General features: G+C 40.2%; 1 long non-coding RNA gene across 2 annotated transcripts in view; it reads right to left on the reverse strand.

Moving 5' to 3' along the window:
• Nucleotides 1–357: 357 nt before the first annotated feature.
• LOC308475020 overlaps nucleotides 358–14128 on the reverse strand; it is a 29960-nt gene continuing 16189 nt past the window's right edge. The window contains exon 3 of one of the 2 annotated variants that reach the window (XR_013985089.1): nucleotides 358–458. This is a non-coding gene — a long non-coding RNA (uncharacterized lncRNA). Of the gene's footprint in view, nucleotides 528–14128 lie in introns of both variants that reach the window. The other variant, XR_013985090.1, reaches the window with a different exon arrangement.

Genomic DNA, 14128 nt, shown 5'->3' on the forward strand with positions numbered 1-14128 from the left:
GATTTCCCATCCCTATAAACTAGTGGACCATTCTTCTGATCACTTGCTGCACGGCTGCTTAGAGTGGAGCACAATTATTGCACTATTAGTGAAATATTACAACCCATGGTGCTGGCATCATGCATTGACCTAGAGCATTAGGTTGGTGCTGCCATGGTGGCTATAGCTGCTACTGACGGTTAACTGGAGTTGTGGCATAAGCTGGCAGGACACCAAGGAAGGGGAGGAGGATCCCAGCGAGGGGTGTAGCCATGACTGGCACACACCAGGATAAGCTGAATATGAGGAGGGGGAGATTGTGGACTTAGGAGGTACTCACAGGACATTGGAGGATGTTGTTGGGCTTGCAGACAGTTCACAGGATCCTGGGGAACGAAAACATCACCAGAACCAGAGGTGCCCCCGTCTTTATAGACACAGCGGACTCTGAGGCTTTGCAAGAAGTGTACTCCAGGAGACTGAGGCAGGCAAGGGAACATAGCCTAGTTCACTAGTAGACCAGGTGACGATCATGAGACTCGTTAGGTCTGGAAGGATATTTGTGGTCACTCAGCTGGATTAAGCTCAGGGCAGGTGAGGGTCACATGCTTCATCAAGTGGAGAGGCATAGCTGCTCAGTAGGAGCAAACTCAAGACCACTGCTTGGTTGCCTTGGGGATGTCACTGGACTGTGACTTTGGGACTGACCCCAGATGTTCCAGCCCTGGATCTTCTGCAGAGGTGAGAACCTAACCTTATGAACTGACTTTGGACCTTGCTCGTTGTATTGGACTTGGACTGGTATTTGACCATTTGGACTGTCTGACTACACTCTAGTGTTGCCTTTGGGACTGTGTGCTATCAGGACTTACCACCAGGTACACCAAGGTTCAGAGCAGGTTGTACAAATGTCTTGATTTCAAGGGTATATACTTGGTGCTAGATATGTGAGACTGAATGCAGTTTCTGGTGGTTTACAGCTTCTCTGTGGTCTAATAGGTTGTTTGACGGAGGCAGGGATGGTTTGGGACTGTTGTTGAGGATCCACAGGTCCGTTGATATGCTGAGGCCTTCCCATTATGTGTGATTTGGGATTTAGTGGCTTTCCATGACAACCAGGGGTCTGTTTCTAATCATATTGGGTCTCACACACTTGGCAGGTCATATGCGTGATTTGGTTTTTGTGTTTGGCAGAAAGATGCTAATATAAAGGAAAGAAGCTTACTTTAATGCCTTTGTCATTGACATACAATTTCTATTAGGATTTAGGCTTACTGAGTGACCTGTTAAAATGGCAAATCCTAGGGTCTGATACCTTTGGGGAACTTTCTTATTGAATTGCTGGTGGCCTTAGGAAACATAGGGAATCATGGATGATTGACACAATCATTTAGAGACCCCTAGAGTGATGAAAATGCTAAGCTGTTATATTCTGAAATCTCATATTTTATATATGCTTAAAATTCTACAAGGCAGGCTTAAGCGGTATGTGGACCGAGAACTCCCAGAAGTGCAAGCTGGATTTAGAAGAGGCAGAGGAACCAGAGACCAAATTGCAAACATGCGCTGGATTATGGAGAAAGCTAGAGAGTTCCAGAAAGACATCTACTTCTGTTTCATTGACTATGCAAAAGCCTTTGACTGTGTCGACCACAGCAAACTATGGCAAGTTCTTAAAGAAATGGGAGTGCCTGATCACCTCATCTGCCTCCTGAGAAATCTCTATGTGGGACAAGAAGCTACAGTTAGAACTGGATATGGAACAACTGATTGGTTCAAAATTGGGAAAGGAGTACGGCAAGGCTTTATATTGTCTCCCTGCTTATTTAACTTATATGCAGAATTCATCATGCGAAAGGCTGGGCTGGATGAATCCAAAGCCGGAATTAAGATTGCCGGAAGAAATATCAACAACCTCAGATATGCAGATGACACAACCTTGATGGCAGAAAGTGAGGAGGAATTAAAGAACCTTTTAATGAGGGTGAAAGAGGAGAGCGCAAAATATGGTCTGAAGCTCAACATCAAAAAAACGAAGATCATGGCCACTGGGCCCATCACCTCCTGGCAAATAGAAGGGGAAGAAATGGAGGCAGTGAGAGATTTTACTTTCTTGGGCTCCATGATCACTGCAGATGGTGACAGCAGTCACAAAATTAAAAGATGCCTGCTCCTTGGGAGAAAGGCGATGGCAAACCTAGACAACATCTTAAAAAGCAGAGACATCACCTTGCCAACAAAGGTCCGTATAGTAAAAGCCATGGTTTTCCCAGTAGTGATGTATGGAAGTGAGAGCTGGACCATAAAGAAGGCTGATCGCCAAAGAATTGATGCTTTTGAACTGTGGTGCTGGAGGAGACTCTTGAGAGTCCCGTGGACTGCAAGAAGATCAAACGTATCCATTCTTAAGGAAATCAGCCCTGAGTGCTCACTGGAAGGACAGATCGTGAAGCTGAGGCTCCAATACTTTGGCCATCTCATGAGAAGAGAAGACTCCCTGGAAAAGACCCTGATGTTGGGAAAGATTGAGGGCACAAGAAGAAGGGGACGACAGAGGACAAGATGGTTAGACAGCGTTCTCGAAGCTACAAACATGAGTCTGACCAAACCGTGGGAGGCAGTGGAAGACAGGAGTGCCTGGCGTGCTCTGGTCCATGGGGTCACGAAGAGTCGGACACGACTAAACGACTAAACAACAACAACAAAAATAAAATGTTAATTTAATGAATGAAACATTTGGACCTTAAATCAGGTAAATGTAGAGTTGTTATAATCCCATAAGGAACTGTGGCTAAATATTTATCTGAATCATTTCTATTTTTAAAAATATTCAAGAACTCCATAATACTAGCAATCCAAGACTGATTGATTGAAGGTGAGAGACTTAATCAGCAGATAATGGAACAAAGTCATCACATCAAGGCAATTTATTCAATTCCTTTATTTAATTTGCTTTCTGCAGTATCTAGATTAGGCATAGGCAAACTCGGCCCTCCAGATGTTTTGGGACTACAACTTCCATCATCCCTAGCTAACAGAACCAGTTGTCAGGGATGATGGGAACTGTAGTCCCAAAACATCTGGAGGGCCGAGTTTGCCTATGCCTGACCTAGATAACCCATAGAGCTAAGTTCCTAAGAATCTGGAAGGAATGTCCTCTCAATATCCACTGAAAAGCTCATTCAATTCATTCACAAGTACTGCAACACAGGCATAACCTGGACACTATATTTGTTTGCTTACATTCTAAGCAGTGGAGTAGCGTGGGGGGCCACTGCCCTGGGCACATTTTTGAGGGGGCGCCCCCACCACAATTCCCTCATCGAGGGAAGTTGCACTTTGGGGGCTGGGGCGATGGTGGCAGCATCTCCTTCTCCTTAGGGCTACCTCTGGGCCAGCCAAGAGGGAAGGGTGTATCTGCCACTTGGCCACAGGCAGTGGAGAGGTGGCAGCACTCCAATGCTGAGATCACTTGCAGCTTTACCCCCTCCCCCAGTCAAGCCTGATCTGGGGGTGGAATTGGAGAGGTGGCAGTGCCCCTCTCCAATGCTGCAATCTGAGACGCCCCCAGCACGCCATGCCCACACTTGCCACGGCACCAGCCACCCACCCCGGGCAGTAATTGGGGAGCCAATGTCCCTGATTCTGAGCCTGTTGTGGGTGAATCTTTGCTCGCTGTATAGCAAGTTTTGGGATCTCTACCCTTGCTATAACAGTATAATTTTCCTAAGGAAGCATTTATGATGATAGAAGGTCTTATATTTGCCATGGAGCAATGGACACTGAGGAAAATTGAGAAGGTGCTAAATGCTGGAAAGGAGTTACATTTTTCTCTCTGGGCTGCCTTTTCCCCCAGTTCCATTTTCTTTCCTCTCTCCTTTTGTTAGGGAAGCCAGAATTTTCCAAGCTAGAGTTGTAACTAATCCAAGACATGTTTTCAGCCACACACACTTCTGTACTCAGCTCCAAAAGTGGTCTTCTGAGCCAGCATTTGTCTCATGAGAGCATGATGAACACTTTCCTCCTTTCTTGTTGCAACGTACTTTCACTAAGAGTCCATAATTTCTTAAATCTACCCATTTAGATTCTTCGTTGGAACTGTCAAAACATGTTTCTGAAATCAGAAGGTACAGACTTTTGAAAATAAGGCTTGATGAGTCCATTGACAGTCAACAAATAAAACGAAGTCATGGGGGTCACCAAACCTTTTGGGTATGTGGGCACATCTGGAATTTGGAGAAAGTTCTCTGGATGCCAGTCACAAAACATCTGGTGAGGGTGTGTGGCATAACAAAAATGGCTGCCATTTCTAAAAGTGCAGAAAGAGACAGCTCCCATGTTGCTTCCTGCAACTATCTCTGTGATGGCTCCAACTAGAATTTTGTTGGGCCGAAGACTAATGAGGACAAAGAAGAAAATGACTATTACTCATACTTAACTAAGCACAACTACAAGGGTAAGTGATTAGGTGTTTAGCTATGTGATGCTGAATGTTATGAGTTAATTCTGTTCTATCCTGTTTCCCCTTTGTTTTTGTTTAAACTAAACCACAAACCAAGAACCAAGAGTATGTTGTAGATATTTCTGCAAATTTGCTGTTTTTTTGTGATAAGCAGTTGACATGAGAAGACTTGGTCTACCTATATGTATCATTTCTATGATCCTTGTTTATGCAAATTTTGTGTGTGTGCGCACATGCACGCATGCACACGCACGCGCACGCGCGCGCACACACACACACACACACACACACACTGTGTTAATATTCCTGAAAACATGAGAGTGTGAAATAAGCTTTTGAAAAGCATAAAAGCCTCAACCCTGACTTGTTGCAATCGAGGAGATGAAAACATGGACCATTTCCCTAAACTTCCTCAGAGAAAATCAGAATGAGAAAAAATAATAAGAGGGGAACACATGTTTGTGCCATGTCATCTCATTAAATAATGTGCAGCCCTTGGTTTCTTTCTTCCCTGCAGTAATGGTGAAACGAAGTGTCTCTGATCATGTGCCATTGGCTGTTTATATATGACAAGAATGGGATTGTGAAGAGCCCCATAACCCAGGCTTTCTATACCTTATCCTGGGAACAGTAAAGCTGCCTTTCAGCAAAACAATGCACTGTACACACCTGAAAGCATTAGACTGGAAGAGTCAAATCACTGGAAAGGGATTTCTGTGCTTGAAACACGAGCTTTGCTCAAAAACCAGGGAAGGGAAGAGAGACAGAAAAAATGTCAAGGTCATAGCCAATTGCTTTGATAAGCAATAAAAAGGGGACATGAGAATGAGCTAATGGCAGGGGGACATTAAAAATTAAAAAGGATGTATTGATTTAAGAGGTGCTATCTCAAAGGCTAAGTAGCACCAACTATTGACAAAAAGGGGGATTGTGCGTTTCAGACAATGCATGCAGTAGCCCGCTGGTGTTTATCAGGCTTTCCCAGTTGTCTTGTAAATGTTGCCAATTCTATATTTTAGCAGGGCAGTTTGCATCTAGTTTTTAAAAACACCATAAATAATGATAAAATGGACATGTCAGCATTTTCAGAAGTCACTGCAAACGCTAACTGAGCATCTTCTTTCAAAAACAAAAAAGTCAAGAAAGTGGAAGGGAAATGAAGAAATTATTTTGGAAATATCCCTTCTTTAAATAACCCATGCCAAAAAGAAAGGCTTTAAAAAAAAAAATATTTATTGGCATTTCAATAAATTGGGTGACCTCCTGCCTCTTTAACAGTTGTGTAGGAAACAGGATTCTGGCAGGCGCAGCTCACTATGTTGCAGGGAGAAAAAATGTGTTTGCTGAATTTACCACCTTTTCACATAAGGTTTAGGAATCTCATTCGCCTTTGCATCAGAATCCATTCAGCATAGAATGGTGGTCAGGAGAATGGCGGTCAGGTACACAAGAGGGAGTGAGAGTTGCTTCCAAGGGTCTGATTATGTGTGGAACAGCACAAAACACCTGGTATATGTTTCTTTCCCTTATGTTGCGCGACAAGTATTAACTTCCTAGAACAGATACGCCTGGATTAAGAAGTCTGCACATGGGGAATACACATGTTTGTGTGTACATGTGTGTTTTCCCCTCAAGTTAAACTGAAGTACTTGCAGCCTTATTAGCAATATGTTTTATTATCGGACCTTAGTTGAAGCAATTTAAAAATGCTGGTTTCTTAAAGCTTTAGCAAAAACTGGCAAACATAATAGTTTGGAACTGGAAGATTATTCCTTTGCCTTTAAATTCATAGTTTAATCATGAGATGAGGATAATGGTAGCATCTTTTGTCTGTTGTTTTTCCTGATGTTCCATCTACCACCACTCTATTTCTGACTCTACTTTGTGGTATATCTCATGTTCTCTTCTTTAGCATAGGCAGGGGTGTAGGGTTACAGGAGAGAAACGGTGCTTGCATCATCTCCCAATTCAACTGTAAATGTAAATGTAACTCAAGGGCAGCGGTTCTAAGGCAAATACATAAAGCCCAATAGTAAATTTGCTTCAGGCCCAAGCTAATCTTGATCTCCTGAAATTGTACAAACAATGGAGTAAGCATATTTCATATCTGTCAGCTGTCTTAGAGAAAATCTGATATCCCTATAATAAACTATTTTTATAGTAAGTTTTGAGTGTTTATTGCAGAGTTCCCTGCTGAGGACATGAAACACTTGCATAAATCAAACAGAACTTTAGTCATAGAATGTCGATGCATTTCAGTGAAAATTAAACGCATGAGTCATGAGAAAATGTATCTAATATCCAGAGGGGTGTGTCTTTGTGTGCACTTAAATAGGGATGGGGTGAAATCAGATTATTTGCATGTAAATGCACAGCTCCCTAATATGCACTTTCCAAAACTATATGAACCAAAACACAGCCACCCCTTGACATGTGTATGTGAAGTTCCTTTTTTCTTAAAAAAAATGTTTAGAAGTACTCTCATTTTCCTACTCATATTGAAATACTACCCCTCAATGAGGCCAAACTCAGAGTCACAAAATGTTTAGGAGTATGCATACCCCCAGGAAAAAAAGCACTGGTAATGTGTATGAACGATGCATATATTACAGTACAGTGTGTGCGTGTTTTTCATGTATGAAAATCTAGTTGCAGTTATGTACATCAGGCAAAACTGTGTACAAAAATGTGTATATTAACTGCTAACATTTGTTATAGTAAGATACTATACCTTTCCCCCTTTCTTCATCTCTCCTCTTCACTTAAAAAAACAATTTCTAAGTGTTGTAATTTAAATGTAAACATGCCCACCCCCACCCCCACCCCCACCCCCAAATGTGTACATTAGGAGAAATTTGCTAATGGATTTCCATAAGGACTTGTAAAGTGATATCAAAAGGTGGAGGGTGTTAAAACATACCACTTTCCAGTGGTGTGGAAAAGATCTTGGGTTGTGGTGCCCATGGAATTTCACATCAATTGGAAGACACAAGATTTACCCACCCGGGAAGAATGGCAGATGAAGCTGATGGACTACATGGAACTGGCGGAAATGACTGGCAGAATCCGAGACCAGGGAGAAGAGTTGGTGGAAGAAGATTGGGAAAAATTCAAAGTATATTTACAGAAATATTGTAAAATTAATGAATGTTAGAAGGATGCTGGAATGAAGTTACATGGTTTTAGCAGAAATGTTATAAAGAACTAAGTAAAAATAGATTGTTAATGGGCCAAAGTGTAAAATTTAAGGTCAGATTGTGTTAAGATAAATTATAGAACAAAAATTGAGAAAGATGGAAAGGATTTGCTGAAATAGCTAATTGAACAAGAATACAAAAAAGGGAGGTGTGAGGAGGTCGATGATACAAGTAAATGAAAGGTAGAGATATAGAAATATTGGATGTGTTTTTTGAATGTTTTTCTTTTTCTTGTTGTTTTGTTGTATTGTTCTTTTTTGTTTTTGTTTTTTTTCTTTTTATTTTTGATGTATTGTGAATTTTTTACTGTTTTTTTCTTCTTTTTTCTGTAACTATTAAACCTTTAATAAATTTTTTTTTTTTTTTTAAAGGAATTTCACATCAATTGGAGAAGTTGGGAGCATATAACAGGTTGGTCCAACTTTTCATACCAAGTGGACTGCAAGAGTACTTTGACATGGAACTTGCAGGCCCCACACTGCCTTGTTGCTGGTGGTGGTGGTAAGCAAGCACAAAATTTGACAACAACACACCCTCCAGCCTTCGTACTGTGGGAGGCGGTGCATATCTTTCACCCTTTGATAAATGGCCTTTATTATGGCTTTCCTTCCTGCCTACCACCAACTCCCTGGTGGTGGGAATAGACAGTATACAACAGAAATTTACTCAGGATTAGTATATGCATGTAACACTTTGTAAGGACTAATTCCGGAAAGAAATCCCTTGCCTATATTTCTTTAGCCGTGCTTGCCCTAAGTTGCATAGCAATAGAAATACTTCCACTGATCTGAATGAATGTGGAAGCTCTGTGCCTGCCCTAAAGCACAATCCTTTCTACCGTCTTTTAGTTTAGTTTCTTTTTCCGGGTTTGTTCAAGTTAATGACTGACAACTCCTTAAGCAGTTCCCAATAACATGACCATAGACAGATTAATGCAAGGCAGGAATATATTAATGCCATTTTTAAAAGTGTAAACAGTAGGTAGCAAACGCCCATTGACAAGCAAATTCAGATAGCATTAACAAATTCAGATTTTATTAAGCAACTTATTTTTATGCAAGAGGGAACTGACATTGAAAGGAGAACTGTAAGCTGTCAGAAGCTGTGGTTAGAAAAAGTGGAAGCAATAGCTATGGTTACAAAAAACGGAGGCAAACTTTTCTTTGTGGCTGTTCTGGAAGAGGAAAAGTATGTGGGTGTGCGCGCACGCGCAAGCCCAATAGTTGGTGCAACTAGTTCTTATCAAATTAAGCTCTGATTTAGAGCAATGCCTGAACCAGACCAGGGTATGAATACATATGGTTTAGCCACCCCTGATCTAAAGATACATGATCTCCCCCAGTGCTTTTTTTCTTTAAAAAAGTTTAGGGGTACTCTAATTTTCCTACTCGTATAGAAATACTGCCACTCAATGAGGCCAAACTTAGATTCAAAAAATGTTTAGGGGTGTTTTCCCCCCCCCCGAAAAAAGCACTGATCTTCCCAAAGCTGAAGCAACTGTGGGTAAGTGCAACATGGCAGACCTTTGGTGGATAGATATGATGTAGCACTAGCACCATGATTATATATGTCAAGTTAGACCGTTGGTCTATCTAGATCAGTATTCCCTACACTGACTGGCAGCAGCTCTTCTGGCTTTCAGACAAAGATCTCTCCCATCCCTATCCAGAGATGCTGAGTATGGAACCTGGGACCTTCCCAATCTTATTTTTTCTCTTCATAATATTGTATTCTTCAGAATAGAATCTTCTATACTCATCCATTCTCGGCTGTTTAATAGTTTCTTCCAAGTAGGGTTTTTTGTTTAGGTTTCCTTTGTGGGAAAAGACAGCTTGCTGAGCTATAATACATAGTTGCTGATAGGATTAAAGTTAAGCACAAAAGAGATCTTAGTGAATTCTGGTAAGTTTACTAATCTTGGTAGCAGATGGTTCAGATCATCTCTTTGTTCTGTGGTTACATGATTATAGTAAGCAAAGGAAACTTTCAAGTGCTGAGATTTGTTTTGAGTTTATTATTTTTATTTTTTGTGTACAGAGTCTGCATCTCATACTTTAAAACTGGAAAACACTAAACTGAAAGAACACAGAAAGCTTTTATTTCATCAGTAAACCAAGCTAAAGGAAGTGAAATAAATGCTAGAACATTGATTCATCAAATATTTCATTGTCCTTTAGACAAAAATAAAAAATGTTTGTATTGGAATGTGTAATTTCTGTTGTTTTTAAACTGGGTTGCATTGATTTTTTAAATTGTATTCCCTTCTTAGTTATTGTTATGTTTTGTGATTATTGTATTGTACTTTCATTGATATAAACTCTTCTGAGTGCTCTATGAAAAGAGTGGCATTAAATATAATGTAGATAAATAACTTTTCTAGTCCAATACTATGCATGTCTACTCAATTAAAACCTATTTAGTTCACAGGACTTTATGAGAGTGTGTACAGTATAGTATTGGATAAGCTGTCACCTATTTTACTTCCTTATTGTTCCCTTGAATTAGCTTTCCCCAGGTCCCTGCCAGCAGATCTCTGCAAGGCCTTCAGGCTTCAAGCCCTGTAGAAAGCCCTGAAGACATACATCTTCCAACTGGCTAAATAATGACTGATGTTTTACGGCCAGAATTGTGACTTGTTATTGTTCTGGAAAGGGTTTTCATTGGCTGGCTGACAAGGGGTGGGATATAGTTGCCATATAGTTATTTTGTAATTCTCATTGTTGCAAGTCCGTTTGTGATATTTTTGTGTTGATTCCAGTACAGTGGTACCTCGGGTTATGTACTTAATTCGTTCCCGAGGTCCGTTCTTAACCTGAAACTGTTCTTAACCTGAAGCACCACTTTAGCTAATGGGGCCTCCTGCTGCCGCCGCACTGCCAAAGACCGATTTCTGTTCTCATCCTGAAGCAAAGTTCTTAACCTGAAGCACTATTTCTGGGTTAGTGGAGTCTGTAACCTGAAGCATATGTAACCTGAAGCGTATGTAACCCGAGGTACCACTGTACTGATATGCCCTCACCCCCAGCTTTGCTATGCTGTTTGCATACTGAAATAGGGGGCATTTTGACAATTGGAGCGAAAGGACAAAAGAGCAGCAATATGAAATGGATTTCCTTTTTCTTCCCATTTTAAATGAGTTCTGCAATATGCTACAAAATATAAACATTGTTATATATGCTGTATAATACCACTCAATACACAGAGGCTTTCAAAGAGAGAGAAAGAGATAGAAGCTGAAACTATGGTTGGAGGTTATTCGTTTAAATTACCCTGATTAATATATAATCATATCAAGCTTATAATTAGTAGCTATATAATGAATCAAACTATATTCCAGTGGAGTTGCCTACATATGGTAATAACAAAGATGTCCCTACTATCAAAAACTTGTAAACCATAACCCCAAAACCCATTATATTAGGGTTTACTGCTGAATGTATTGTCGTAAGTTTGGGAGATTCCACTGTTGAAGAAGACAGGGAAGTTTCTTGGTGAGTTAAAGGCCCTAAATACAGGTCATTAGCATAAGAAAGGAAGAATGGGTGGGACCTCTTAGTCACCTGGCTAATATTGAGAAAGATAAAAGCCACAGTTGTGTGTGTGTGTGTAGGCTCAGGTTGCATTTTTGTGTAAATAAACCATATATCATAAAGACATCAGTCTCCACTGTTCCTCATTATAAGGAAACCAAACCCTGGGTAAGCGCGAGGAAACCCTGGAGTCTCACACTGCTTGAAGACTGGGTGGCGTGCAACAGCATTTTTTAACTTTATTCAATAAAATCAATCCAATTTGCCATAAAGTTACACTGTCATTGTTTTTCTTCCCTGAATCTATCTGTTAACTTGGCCATGAAGCCAAACTCCAATACTTTGTTAAGCCATTCTATTTGCAGATGTTACAGCCAAAACTCTCCATTTCTCCCTACATAACCTTCTAGCTGCTGACAGTCTGTAAGATCTCAAACCTTTATGCCCCTACTTCACCAAACCTTCCATGTGGTTAACAATAAAACAAACACAGGATCCATCATTAAGGTAAACTCTCTATGGGCACTGGTGGGTGCTATTATTATTGGCACAAGATCAGAGTTAAGGCAGGAAGCATTGTTTTCATTCTGGTTTTGGTTCAGGGCAATTGTCCCCATTCACCCCACCCTCTAGAAAAGCATCCATGCCAGCCATATACCACTGGTACAGCCCACATATAGCTTTCCTGTTTTCTTCTATTGGTGGATTCAATTTCCAAGCATAACAACGTCCCTCTCTCCAGTCCCTTCCCACCTGTACTCTGAACTGAGATTATTCAAGGGGATTTTTTTTAAAAAGGGATGACCCACCCATGAGGCTTCAGGTGACAGGATTCACAGGGGCAGCAAATCCTGATGTAGATCTTTATTCCTCTCTTGTTCCTGATGTAGATCGTCACTCAACCCTTCTTCCCTGGAAGGTGTGTGGCACCATTTGGAGGTTTGCCTCAGGTGCCAAAATGTCTTAGGCCACCCCTGCTCTGCTGAGTGAAGTGTGACAGGTATCTATAAAACCTAGAATCTTCTTTGTCATGGCCCCTCAGCTATGCAAGTGCCAAGTATGGTTTGTTTTGTACACATGGATTTTTCAGCTCTGGAGAATGTTATTAACATTTTAGTCACATTCAAATCAATACAAAAAGCTAACTTTTGTGCCATTCCCTTAATTTAAAATGCAGCCCATTATACTGTGTGGTTAGAGAGCTTTGCTGTGTGTAATATAAATTTATAAATGATTTACAAAATACACATAATCCAAGATCACTTGCATTTCTGTTGAGGGTGACTTATGTAGTTGGGCTAGGAATAAAACATGGAAGCATAGTCAATTAGTAATGAAGATCAGTTGAAATGAGGGAAATTATTTTGACTGGAGAACGATGAAATTGTACACTGACTAATGCATAATTACCAGCAAGTAATAAGCAATGCACAAAGAAATGTTTAAAATATCACTGAACATATTTTGTGTTCAAGCAGATGTTGTAAATGGGAAATGCTTTTTAGTAATCAAGCAAATATATTTTAAAAAACAAAGTAGTCTTGCCTGCTGCAATTAAATGCAGCTCTTCAAGTCTTCAAGCAGATCCTGTCCAGTCATGTTTGGGTGTTCCTTGTTCTGTCTGAACATCTTGCTAATGTCAGTTACATAATTAGAATTTGTGGCATTGATGGATGCAGGTGTTGAAGCTACGTCACTGCACATGAAGAATGTCGAAAAATATGCAATCTGTGGCTCAGATTAAACTATAAATTATAGTTAAAAAAAATCTTGTTGAAGTGTTGCCTTGTCACACTTGGTAACAAAAGAGCACAGGGCTTGCAAGTGTCCATGCACATAATTGCAAATTAAATAAAAACTTGCTAGAATCTTTGGTTTGTTGTATATCTGGGCTTTAAGGGTGAGGCCTATACATACCACTTTTCCCTACCGCTGATTCCTCCCTCCTTACAAGGGCAAGTTTGTTTGAGAAACTGGTAAACAAGCAAGAACGGCCTGCAAAATGCTCCCCTGGATAAACCAATTTGGTGGCTCGTTTCCTGCTTTTTGAAATTCCATATTTCATTAGCAGTATTTCACACAGAAATAGCTGAAATTGTTGTTCTGTTATATCTATATATTGCTCATGGATTTGTGGGGTCAGTATAGGAGTAAATTTAGCTGGAAAATGATACAGAAAAATGAAAACTGCACAATCCTATACATGTTTACCCAAAAGCAAGTTTTGTTGAGTTCTGTGTCGTGTCCCTCAACTGTCCCGATTCAATCAGGACACCCCATTTTGGGGTGGGTATAGGATTTCGGTCTTTCACATACTAAACTCTTACTTACAATTTCACTAATGCAAATCTTGACTGTCTCTTCTATATATCATGCTGTTAAAAATCTAGCTGCCCAAATATGATGCAACAAACCATTGCGGATTGAGGGCTTGAGGGATGGACACATCCTATATTTCAGTACTTACTCAGGTAGACCCACCTTCCTAGTCAAGGTGCACAGTACCTTAAGGCCAGCAGAAGATCACACATGCACCTTGCCTCCCTCCCTGGCAATAAAATTATAATAAAAGTAAATTAAACAGCTAACAACTTGCTGCCATTTCATCACACCCAAACCAGCTGCCTGAGGTGATTGCCTAATAAAAACCTGTACTCAGCCATGAGTGACTATTGATTTTTTAACAAAATGTATACTTCCCATCCATCCTCTAAAAATACTTTTAAAAACCATGCCACAAATATTGCACAGGAGCTTTGACAATTAAATGGATCGTTTCCAATATTATATACATTATGCTATTTTTTCACTTTATAATGTTTATCTGGATCACAGCCAAAATGTACTGTTTCAATAAAACAAAATCTTTTGTTACAACATAACTACAGCTACTATAAGAATTCCTAAGTGTTCCATATTGTTACTGCTACTTTAAAACTAACTTGTGAACATTGAAGAGC

Source organism: Podarcis pityusensis (genome assembly GCF_964106645.2).
Source record: "Podarcis pityusensis genome assembly, chromosome: 4".
Lineage (NCBI taxonomy): Eukaryota > Metazoa > Chordata > Lepidosauria > Squamata > Lacertidae > Podarcis > Podarcis pityusensis.